At 38.7% G+C, this 12,905-nt stretch overlaps 1 long non-coding RNA gene across 1 annotated transcript; it reads right to left on the bottom strand.

Annotated features, from left to right (window-relative positions):
• Positions 1–7,564: 7,564 nt before the first annotated feature.
• On the bottom strand, positions 7,565–11,665 carry LOC135443593 (uncharacterized). Its single transcript, XR_010439076.1, has 3 exons — positions 11,591–11,665; positions 9,943–9,998; positions 7,565–7,652 (listed from the first exon to the last, which is right to left on the bottom strand). It is a non-coding gene; the product is annotated as an uncharacterized LOC135443593 (long non-coding RNA).
• Between the last annotated feature and the right edge of the window lie 1,240 nt (positions 11,666–12,905).

Raw genomic sequence — 12,905 nt, 5'->3', positions numbered from 1 at the left:
ATTTGATCATGAAGAATTACCTGCCACACTGATATTTCAGAGAAAAATCACGGTATTGTACTTTTTTTTAGGCCATTTCCTTTCATAATATTTTAAACCAAGAAATATTAGCATAACATCTGTATGTGCTTACAAATGTGTGCTAAATACCTGTAAGCCAGCAAGAGTAAGCAAGGCAGGCACCACTCAACACCTTCCTTACCTTAATACTGTTCAGAATATTGGGGGAAAGAGCCATTATATTCAGTCATTTCATATTTATAATAAAAAGGCAAATTTTGAGGGAAATAAAAAGATAAAATAGTCCCCAAGCTGTCATGCACCCACTGAAAATGAAGAATGAGATGCTTTTGTCTTGTTTCTGTGTTTTACTCCTTCAATGCAGAATGGGGATTATGACATTCAAAGAAGGAAGGGCAGGGGAAGATGAAATATTAACACACACACAAAAAAACCCACTAAGTTCCTTCAAGGGTCAAGTTCTGGCACAATTCTGGTTATTTTATGCAGCAAGTCTAGCAACACAGAGGCAAGACAGCCAGTAAAGAAAAACACATCTATTATCACCAGGGGTTTGGAAAAAAAATGCGTAGTCAGGTAGAATGATATGTGAAGAAGATTGGATATTCAGTCAAGCCCCTTCCTTGAAATAAAAGAGTTTGCACAAGGTGCTGTAGGAGATCAGTCCCTGGCATTATGCAGCATGGCTGGCATTCCAGCTTTGGGGATTTGGGTTTGTCCCTGCATACTGCAAGGGGTTTTCTTTTGTTTTTAAAGAGAAGCTCCAGAAAGACCTGTTTGTACCTGGCAATAAATACATTAAAGTGCTAAGACCATGGAAATACTGAAAGAACAGACTTCAAAAACAAAGTTCCTAGCAGAGCTTCTAGCCTGACTCCAGATCTCCCTGGGTATACCCAAGAGGTCACCTTCCTTGTGGCTTCACTGTAAACTAAACACAACCCTAAACAAACCTCTAAGCCCCCTCTCTTGGAATTATTCCTCATTATTCCACAGGAGAAGCCTAGCACACAACCCATTCAGGCCTCTATTGTTTTATTGTTAATCACAACGTGATCATGAGGCTTGAGGAGGTTTCCTGAGCCACCACAGGAGCACAGACCCTCCCATCATCACCTGGAGCTGTCAGGTACATTTAATGTCAAGCACCTTTATCAGCCTTGCAGTTGCAAGCAAAAAGCACCATTATCCTCGGAAAAATAATCTCTTATTGCAGCACTTCCTCACAGCAGGGAATGAAACAAACCCACTAAAATAAGCTTTTAAGAAGTTAAATTGGGATACTTTTTCACAGAACAAGGAAAAAAAAGAATAGACTTCCAGTATAAAAGATTCCACAGCAGAAAAACAGCACAAGAGTGCTTGGACATAAAAAGAGGAAAACAAGTAATTGACTAAAAAAATGGCTGCTTTAAAGGCATTAAGTCATAAAGACACAAATGCAAAGTTTCTGTTGCATTTGCTCAAGTCTCTCTTTGTAGAAAGTGCTGTTACAATGGGTGCTCTCACAGAACAGGGAAATTTACGGTGGCATCTCTAAGTACAGAAGGACGCAAGGATAAGCTTATACCAGCATTTGCAACACAATGTTTTACTGAGGAGCAGAACTGCTATTTAACATATTTTTTAGTTTCTCATCTGAGAAAGAGATTCATTTGACACTACCACACCAACAGGGTGAAAAACAAAACGCACCTTTCTCTGCTAGAGACACTGATCTACGAAAACCAGCTTTTTAAAACAGATGAGAGCTACAGTGAAGGTGAGAAACTTGAGAAGATGTTCAAGAAGGACACTACAGTCTTTCCATTAATGGGGTCCCATGGAGTCCCTGCACTTTCACATTCCACAGTATGGCTGGAAAATGTGGCAAAGCCAGACTCTCCCTGTGGTGGTGTTCACAGGGGTCCCAGGAAGAGGGAATAGATGAGGATCTGACTCCATGTTTCAGAAGGCTTGATTTACTATTTTATGTCATATATAATATTAAAACTATACTAAAAGAATAGAGGAAAGGATTTCATCAAAAGGCTAGCAAGGAAACAAAAGGAATTGGAATGATAATAAAATCTTGCAACTGACCACACAGTCTGAGACAGCTGGACTGTGATTGGCCATTAATTAGGAACAACCACACGAGACCAATCACAAATCCACCTGCTGCATTCCACAGCAACAACTAATTACTGTTTACATTTTGTTCCTGAGGCCTCTCAGCTTCTCAGGAGAAAAAATGCTAAGGAAAGGATTTTTCATAAAATGTGTCTGTGACACTCTCCCGTCATTCCCATCAGGCCTGCACCAACCCCATGAAATAGCAGCACAGCAGTACCACAACAAAGAGTTTGGCCAAATGTCTCGTGAAACACAGTTTGTGATGTGGGGATATCTAGACCCAAGCAGCTTGGAACTCAGGTTCCAAGGAGCTGTGAAGGAAACCTCAGCCTGAGGCACCTGTTTGTTTGTCCCAGGGAGAATCTGCTGTGCAAAGTGCTTGAAGCTCAGTCAGACACCAGATATTGAGGTGGGTTTTGCTCACAGACACTGCAAACCTAAGGAAGTCTGTGAAAAACATTGCCAGCTTTGTGTGCATTACCAAAGCCAGGCTGAAAAGTGCAGCACAAATCACTGGGATGTCTTCAGCCATTTTCTTGCTGTCATGGCACAAAAACATAGTGACATATGGGTGGCAGCAATTTAGAACCTTGTCTGTACCTCATCCAAAACAGAAAGGTTACCCTAAGCCACAGTTACATTTCACAGAAGACATCCTGCCTACTTACACTGAGAAAAAAGGAAAGCAAATTTAAAATTCAAAGTTTTCAGGAAGCTCACTGCAATACAGAATCCATCTTGAGCAAATCTTGCTCTGTCACAGCCAATTGTGGTCAACAAAAAAGCAAGCAGAAATTTAAGTGGCTAATCTTTTTCTTTCTCTTTAGATTAACTGGAATTGCATTTTCCTGAAAAGATGCAGATTTCATGCTCTGACCCTTGATTTTGAAAAGCGAGAGCTGACAGTCCAATTGAAAACTCAGGCTGGTGGCAGAACTATGTCCATTCTATTCTTCCTGCAAGAAAGTGGACAAAAAACTCTGGCATGTATGTGTATGGTGTACAGGGAGGGAAAAAAGTGAAGGGAAACAGCTCAAGTTTAATATTTTCTGCTTCACATTCATATATTCATAGCATAAGACAGAATTTCTAAGTGTCTACCCAACAGATTTATATTTTAGTACCACACCCAAATTTAAACCTGAGATCCAAACAACTGAAAATAAGTCAGGCATTTGTAGTGCAAGCTAAATTGCCTCACAGAGAAAGTTCTAAAATATGTACAACTTTATGAAGCCTGTCAGGTACCAACCAATGGGAAAAAAAATTTATGCATAGCAAGACATATGCACGTTACATAAGCAGGGAGTGCAATCAGAATGTTAGGGGTGGGAAAGAAGTAAAGCACCAATTTCTGTGAAAAATCAGTGACATCTTAACAGAGTTTAGCAACCAAATCAGTTCCATGATCTTCATGCCTTCCCTTCCAAAGCAGCTATCTAAAAATGAAAGTCATGCTGAGGTGAAATGCATTTCTCCACACTCTTAGGTAGGGAAAATGTTACCCCTGAATCACCACAGTGATATTCCAGAATGCACACAATAAGTGAACGTGGATTTCCACAGTTCTGAGGTTCTGTTGGACAAGAATTATATCTCAGAGGTGCTGGCATTATGGCATAAAGCTATTCTATTTATAGTAATTTGTAGCATGAGTACACTAGAAAGTGTCTTCAGTCATTTCATTAAGCTGCATCATTTGCTAACAAGTTCAGGGTAATGACTGAGGGAAATGAAGGAAACTTCTGAAGGCTGTCCTGAAATTATTACTAGATTTAGTGTTGCCTTTCATTCAGTGAGACTCTCTGGTAATTGTAGCTTTTAACTGTATTATTGCACAGTCAGAAGCAGCCAGCAAGTGCTTAAGATGATTTCAAAGGAAAAAGCCACACTTTGAAAACAGAGCTCCAATTTAAAGACAAATATCACTGGCCAGCAGACTTTGGATGGTAAGGCTGCCTAGTTAAAGAAGTTTCCACAGGTCACCCTCCCAGTTAGTTCTAATAGTTTAAGTCAAGAACATGACATTTAAAATAGGAGGTATACTGATATTCTTTAATTTATGTCAAATCTTTAACGTGTTTTACATTAAAATGCTGCCACAAAGTGACTTGGCTCAGTGCCCAAGGTAACATTCCTTGCACTGCTGTCTTGACTCACTGCCAAGAGGAGGCAAAGGAGGCATTTCCCTCAGACAACTCTGCTAATGAAAACTGTCAAAGTCCTTTCAGCACCCCTGATTTTGTTGTGCTTGTCATCTCAATTGTGCGGCTCGCTAGACTTCTGTTCTCAACAATATATTTCTTAGCAATATGCTCATGCCTCAACAAGAACACTGAAATTTTCCCATTTCATTGAAAGGAGCACTCTGAATACAAGAAATCTCACCTTGGGTTTCAACAAAAAAAATTATTTAAAAATGACAACCAAAAATCCCCAAACCAAAACTCCCCACATTTACCACTGAGGCAATAATGAAAATCTGTTCTTCCTCCCAGTTTGTAAGAACTATCAGCTCCCTCCCACCCAGCAAAGTTCAGGCTGGAAAGGCTGTGGCAAGGGAGCTTGAGCTCTTGTAATCCTCTCTGCCCTGCTGCACAGCTGTGTGGCTGAAAATGCCTCACTTCAGGTGGGAACATTTCCTGAGAGCCCCACCATGTGAATATTATAAAAGTTGTTTGAATAAGAGCTGTTATCTACAGCTTTTCCACAACAGGGAAGCATTTGGCCTTAGCCTGATGGCAAATATTTCTGAATCAGCTGAAAGAAATATCAGATGACATCTGTAGCCTCTGCTTCCCTGGAGGAATGAGATATGGTACAATTCAGGTGCACTGTGAGGAAGTCATCACTTCTCCTGACATCTGGATAAAAAGACAACTCTGTTTACCAGAGCAACTGAGTGCACCACTCACACAAAGAGAGTTTGTCAGACTGTCTCGAGGAGAAAAAGCATTGCTGTGCTCATATTCAATCAAACTGGAGGCTTGAAAGCCACAGGAGGATGGTGGCTGGGGGCTGAGCATCTGTCTCACACATAGTCTGAACGCCATGGAAAAGGAAAAAAAAAACCAAAACGACGGGGGGAGAGGAAGAAAAGTGGAACAGAAACATCCTTTTGACTTGAAAACTCTATCAGAAACAGAGGCTGCTACAATCATCTCCTCCCAGCCCATCCTGTCATGATCACACACTCCCATTGTGCCTTTTTCCACATCTGCAGACAGACTCAAACACAGCTATTCCTTGCCACCCTTTGGTAGCCAAGCCTTGCAAACCTCACAGCTGCTCACAATGCGCACTAACAAGGGGGGTGAGAATGAATCCAAGACACATCCACAGGGCCTTCCCTCAACTCACCACAGTTTCTTGTCAATTCTCTGCCTGGCAATTCCTGACAGGGACCCTGGAAATACCAGCTATGAGGTATTATTTTAAAATGGAAAACATCTGGGATTTTTTAAACAAGCCAACTGGTTTTGGAGCTACCTACCATACAAGACAGGCCACAGCTGCTGACAAGAGTTTAAAAATATTTGGAAGAGAAAACTTGAAAAAGCAAAGTAAAACTCCCAGAACATATTCAGACCATTATTGGATAAGATTCTGATTTATATTTAATATAAGATACCCCAGCAAATAGTAGAAATTAAGCAGAGTGATGAATAAAATTCCCTTCCTGTCATCCCGCAGAATCTCACTGAACTGAATTGAGAACATTTCATATGCTTAAACCATTGAAAGAGACCAAGAATGATTTGGGATAAGTTAGGAAACATAAAAATTTGATTTTTTTTTTCAATCCCATAAAAATCAATACAGAGCCAGAATAGATGACATTAAGAAGTCCCACAAATTTTAGAAAGGTGCTGCATAACAAGATCATATCAAGTTAAATGACACAAACTGCCCAGTGAGGTGTAAATTGCTCTTCAACATTTACCACCCACAGTGGTAACTCCTTTCTTGATGAAAATAAAGTCAGCATTGCAAGAAGTCTTATTTTGCCACAAGTGACTGAAGGAAAGCAAGATGATATAAGCAATCATTTGCATATTACAGTGCTGCTCCACCTCAACCTACTCACCACATTTCATCACTTCCCTTCCAAATCCACAGCCTAGAAAAGCAAAAAGAAATAGCATCACTATTTCTGTTCTTACATTAGTGAAAAAAACCATGAAAAGCGTAAAAAAATCAAAATATGGATCAGCTTTCAATTACATTTCCTAGGGTGTCAGGGTGCACTCACTTTTCCTATTAATTGATGCTTTTCTGTTTCTCTCCTCAGTTACATCCTAACGCTTTGTTGGATGCAATTTACCAATCTAAAAAGTGGAATTTGCACAGCTACAAGTCTTGGATGCCACAGAGAGGTCAGAAGAAAGTAAAAGCTCTCCAAGCAGCCCAGAGCTGAACAAGAAAAGGAATTTTTGAGTGGTCCATTTACTTATTTTGTGATCTTTTCAAAATCAAAAGGAAGCTGTGAGAATCAAAGGCTCCAATTTCCTCTCCCTGCTTTTCATTTTATGTATTCCTTTACTTGTCACCCTCTGTCTGAAGAGGAAGACAACCTCCCACCATCAAAAAAAAAAAAAAACACAACCAAAACCATTTGCTCAAACATTTAAGCCTTTTTATATCAAGATCTTACCAAAACTACCTTTGCTGTATTCTGACCGCAAGATATTTGAAAATTAAGAGAAGAGAGTACTGCTCTTATTACCAGGTTGTTTATCAACATTCAGCCCTTATCTAGTCCAATCCTACATAACCAGTAGAAATTAACAGTATTTTAAAATGCCATTTAAACTATTTGTAATAACATATAAATACAAATTATTGTAATAAACAATTTGTAATACACACATTTATTGTCCCAAATCTCAGCATATGATTTCTAGATATCACATATACAAAGAGATCCCTTGGAATCTTTCTGGAATTATTATAATTATTCTCAAATAAAAAGGCCAAGTAACATCTCCCTTCACCCCTTATGCTCTCAGCACCACTTAGAGAGGCTATGACCCCTTGGCTCACTTTTAGAAGGATATTATTTTCAATTCTATGAGATAAACACTGAAGTTGCACTTCAGAACACCACAGAAAAACCTCAATCCATGGTTTTTGAATACTTACCAGGCCACACAAAAATTCATCTTTCTTCTTATACTCTCACATTCACTCTTAACTTCCTCCTTTAATGTTTTTTGATAATTCTTCATTTAAAACAACTGCTTATAGACACCTTCATGCTCAAGCTCAGAGTTCTTTCTGCAGCTTGCTGGAAGGCAAGCTCAGATTCATCACAAAGATCAAATACACCTGAGAATATATAAAACTTCAGACAGCCATCACCTGGTTTGGGTTTTTTTCAATTTGTTTTGGCAGTATAAGTCCATGAGTCAGCAATCTCAGTTAATTACCTTGTTCCAGCAGTTATCCTGATTGTCCCACATCCACCTCAGGCTGAAATGTCTGTGGAGAAGGAGGAGTGAAGAGTTGATTGTGATCTGCAATGGCAGAAAACTTTGAATGAAGGGAGTGAATTCCTGTTGCAAACAATTTTTCCCTTTCTAATGCTTCCTACTGCCCAGTGATATCCAGTTTTATTGTCTTTTCTAGAAAGATTTTATTGGAAGATCCATCTTGGTGAGGGAGTTTATTGCTATAAAGCTGGGGAGATCAGCCCTCCATTACACACATTTGTAAAGAGTAAGTTTATAAGAGCAGTTCCCATTTCTATGTTTTCTTCAATTTTTAACAAATAGAAACATTTATAGAAAAATGCAGGATTTGGACTGTTACATAACTAAATTTCCAATTGCAGAAAGACAAGGAGTCCACTCCCATTTTTTTTTCCCTAGGAATAAAGAAATATTCATATTAGCCATAAGAAAATTTAGATGCTTTTTCTAGTAATCAACTAGCTCATATAAGTAATAAGTAACTTGATCAAGGGTAATAAGGAACCTTTAATTTTATATCTGAAAATTGAGGAAATATAAGAAATGTTTGAGGCAAGTTCATCTGAATGTCTCAGGCCTCAAAAGATTTTGTGAATCTGGCACCTGGGCACTAAAGTGATTTTTTAAAAAACAAGGCTAGGTTAATGAAAAAAACCACAAAACTAAAAATCTCTCTCTTATTCCTTTTAAAGGTATTATTGTCTTTGAATTGCATCATTTTATGTACCATTATCTCAAAAAACAGTAAATAACTTCCAGAAACCTTTTTATGCATGCATTTTTTTTTGATTCCTAATTGCCACTTTAAACTTATGCATCAATTTGTGCTTGAACATCCCTGCAAAAGAATAGGATACAGTTTCCACTTCCCAAGACTACTGCAGCAAATAGAGGAAGCTGATCTATTACATCTAATGATTTGTCAAGTGGGAGCACAGTTAGTTGGGGAAAAAAGGAAGCTTTTATTCTGCTCTTAATGTAAGATAGAACTGCTGCCAGAATAGGCATGAGATCCTTTTCCTTTGATACTTCAGTAGCAGTTAATTATCAAAACTTTAGAAATGCAAGCTGAATTGTTTAGGATAATTCCCTTTTGAGGGGTTTTGAGTGACTCCAGGAAACTTGCATTGTGGCTTGGATTGTGTAACTGCTTTTGTTGGTGTGTCTTCAGAAAGGAATAGGAAGAGCTTCTAATTATGAATAGCAATTTGAAGCAAAAAGAACACTTTTGCTTTCATGAGTGTCACTGAAACACCATACTGAAGAGCATGTAAAACAGGACCATTTAATAATTAGTGTAAATCATAAAAATGATGTCCTATGTCTTACATAACCCATTTTTTGCTGTATGATGGTTGATGAATACAACCTCCTTAAATTGCCTTTTCTAAGTCTATGTTCAAAACTGCCAAGTGCTTAACAAAGGGGAGAGCAAAAGCAGTTTTGGTCTCCACAAGCCTTCCCCAAATTAAAGTGTATGTAACTCCTATTGATTTCTAAAGGCAACATGAAGCTGGGCTGAGGGCTTGAGCTGTTCCACAGATGATTCTGTCCTCTCTCTGAGCCCCAGGCCAGCTGCAAACTCTGTGGCTCCTGTCTGCCACTCGTGGGGACTTGGGAGCTGAATGGGGAAGCAGCAAAGTGCCTCTGAGCAGAGCTGAGCTCTGGAGTGGAAAGGGTGGGAGCAGCTTCATCTCATGGCACCAGCAGGGTCTCTGCTGCTTTGCTTTACCTGACTGCATCTCCTGGCCTGCTGGCAGTGAAGGTGACACTCAAGGACACGACTTAGTGGTGGGCATGGCTGTGCTGGGTTAATGCTTGGATTTAGTGACCTTGAAATACTTCTCCAACCTAAATTATTCTATGATTCTGTGAAGTCGTTCTTGCTTATGAAGCAAATTGGGCTGGAGTTATGATAAAATACGTAAATGCTCTGAATGCTGGAAATCTAAAATTCTACCTTGTCGCTGAAGGACACGAGAGAACACAAGCACACCACCACTCAAGGTGAAGGGAAAAAAGGGAAGTTTTATTCTCTGACTCCAATATTTATAGCTTTACAAACGTGACAGTGGATTGGAAGGTGACACTGACACCTCTGCAATGTCACTGGTCAAACCAACAGTCCATCAACTCTCTCCTCCTCCATAAAGGAATGTAAAACAATGAGTTATTTACAGAAAGTGTGTGAGAAAATTCACTCCAGGAATGTCAGCATCAGAAGGCTTAGAAAATCTTAAAAAACCAGGGTGACATCACCTCTGTGGTTTTTTGCAGCAGTGAAGAGAAGCTCAGTTTCCTGTACTACAAAAGAGGTTTTGCTGCTCTTACTCACCTGAGTAAGAGTGGTGAGCACACCATGAAGTTCACATCCCAGACACTGAAGTACCACTGAATGAGTCAAGGAAAAAAAAAATTAGATGCTTCTTCTAGTAATCAACTAGCTCATGGATAATAAGTAACTTGATCATGAGTAATAAGCAACTATAAAAGAAAAAGGTGATCCTTGGCTATGGAGTATTTTGGTCTGTTGGAACAATGAAGTTTTTAATACATTGAACTTCAACTGTTTAGAGGTCAGATGAAGACAGTGCTTCGTTCTCAGAAATTAAAGCTGCATATGAAAACCAATGTGATGCTGTTTGTAGGTTCCTTCTGAGTGTGGTTTTTGCAACAATTCTCAATCTCTGTTTCAGATAGAGACCTTATTTCAAGAAGGCTGGCAATGGGTAAGCACTCAGGAGCAAGCAGCTGCAGGTAATGCATTCCTCCTTGCTGAAGGCACCTTCCCAGTGCCTCTTCAGTTATAGATATCAATTGTACCAACTCTTTGGGAACAGTTATATTTTAGTTTTCAAACCAAGATCATATGAACTATAACACACACACAAAAATCCAGTATTTGTTTCACCTACTATTTAAAAAGTGGCAGAGATTTTCCACAGAATGTGCCTGAGTGGAATGATGCTTGTTAATGGCATGGCTGCCTTGCCAGGCTGTTCAGCTAAAAATCAGGGTATGAGATAAGCCTCTGATGTATGTTAGACTCAGTTCCAGCTCAACCTATACTGAATGTATATGCATTATTTCTTGAGAGAAAGAATATTTCATGTTTTGAGAGCTCCAGGCTGATACTGCAAGAGCACAAGCCGGCTCTTCTTCCACATTTGTCTTTCAACGCATCACCCAAAAAACCAAACCAAAACCAAACAAGCTGAATAGATCAAGCAGCAATTTTGTGGGGAAAAAAAGGCTCAAATCCAGGCTGTCAGCCCTAGATCAAATTTTTCCATACATTTCTTGAAGGACTTTTCAGAATGTCATGAAAATAGAGCAGTCCCAGGAAGGTGCCATTTGCTGCTCCAGAGCATTCTCCCTCTATTTGCAAAGAAATATCACAGGAACAGCCTGTTCTCATAGTGGGATGGGAACTAACCCTCTCCATAACATTTTCAGTGCCAAGCAGCAAGCCCCCATCTGTCTGTCAGCAGGAGAGAGAGAAAACAAATGAAAAATGGAAAGGAGAAGCAACCAGAATTTGGGCATAGGAGAGAAACATCTGCTAAAGGGACAGGAAAAAAAAGGAGGTTCTGAGAGAATCAGACGAAGAATCATAAAGCAGGTAAAAGAACATAACCATGTTCCCAAAAATGAACAAGAGAGGGAGGAAAAAAACAGGTGGTGGCCATAAAAATAAAGGACATTTTTAGAAAGAAAAGAAGAGAAACAAAGCCAGATGCACTGTAGGTGTTTACCTGTGTTAATAACCAGAGATTTGATGAACAGAATGGCTGAAAAGAGTGGTTTCTGATTGCTGCAATATATGGGCTTAATCGTTGGGTTTGGTCTTAGTTTTTTAGCTTTTGAAATCCATGTCATTAAAATAAAAAAAAAAAAAAAAAATCAAGATCATTCTGTGAAAGTTATTTTTTCATATTTACACAGGAATTGTGAGGAGGGGGGGAAAAAAATCAGCCACTTACCTTAAAACTTCCTGAGTTTTTGATTGTTCCAGTACAAACAGAGGAGCATTCTTGTGTGCCTGGATGAAAAATGTGGGTAAAATTTATTAACAAAATATATTTTAAAAACATGACAAGAATAAAATGGAATTAAGTACAAAATCCCGCATCTTCGCAGAGATACACACAAGTGGCTGCCACACATGGAATGATGCAGCAAGATGATTCAGTAATAAAATTGCTGGGATTGACTGTTAGTCCTGAACACTTCAGATTTAGAAATTGGGCTTCTCAGAATTACCTTTAAAGTACTCATAAAATGAAAAATGTAAACGACATCTGATTTTTTTTGTTTTGTTTTGAGAGAGTTACACTTTGAGCACCTAGATATCACTCTTTGGAGCATTTTCTCTAATTTTTAATATTTTTTTTAAAGTGTAACCAATGTAAGGCTTTGTTTCTGTATCTAAATTTTAGTTTCACTAAACCCAGAACAAGACAGCGCAGTAATTCATTGTTATTTCATTCATGCTGCCATGACAGTGATTAAACAAACGCTTTCCTAAGGCATTGCAAAGGAAAGCATCACTCAGCTGATGCAGTTTTCCATCGCTGACACCCAAACGCAACAGGTAACAACCATGAATTTAGATTATCCTGCAGCATATTCCTGTAATACTTTTTATTCTGTATATGTAATTTTCTGACTCTGTCAGCATTCGTGGGAAATGCTTATCTTAGCTACTACAACATTGTTGTTTTGTTTTTATATTTTACCAGAATTCTAAACTCTTCATAAAACTGAGGTTCAGTGACAGCTCCCAGCACTTTTTAGCATTTGATCACAGCTGCTCATTATAATATTAAAAGTGCTCCCAATTTGTGGCCAGTCTTGAACAAGCAGAAATGTATCAAGTGTTTAGAAAAGGAGAAGGAAAAAAAACCAGACAGATTTTCTTCTACACTTTGATCTTTCCTGTTCTGTTGTCTCATGCAAATTATTTTACCTCTTAGTGATGCTTTCCTGGTGGTGTATCAGAGATAACTCACAGAAGAAAATTTACCTGCCTCAAAATACAGCAGGAGCACTTCTAAAAAGATTTCTAGATATGTATAGCCTTTGATGTTTATTAGTCTCACTGCATACTTAAAATTCAAATCAAGGCATCAGAAAGCCCTTGAGACAAATGCATAATTCATATTTTCTATTTACTATACTTGTTCTACGCATTATATCAGCTTTTATTGATTTCTGTTCATGGAATATTCACAAAATAATAAAATTCTCAATATTATTAGTGTGTTCAGAGCTGACTTCAAAACAGATGACACTAAT

The sequence above is a fragment of the Zonotrichia leucophrys genome, chromosome 1, assembly GCF_028769735.1.
Source record: "Zonotrichia leucophrys gambelii isolate GWCS_2022_RI chromosome 1, RI_Zleu_2.0, whole genome shotgun sequence".
NCBI lineage: Eukaryota > Metazoa > Chordata > Aves > Passeriformes > Passerellidae > Zonotrichia > Zonotrichia leucophrys.
This window is presented reverse-complemented; position numbering and strand designations above follow the sequence as displayed.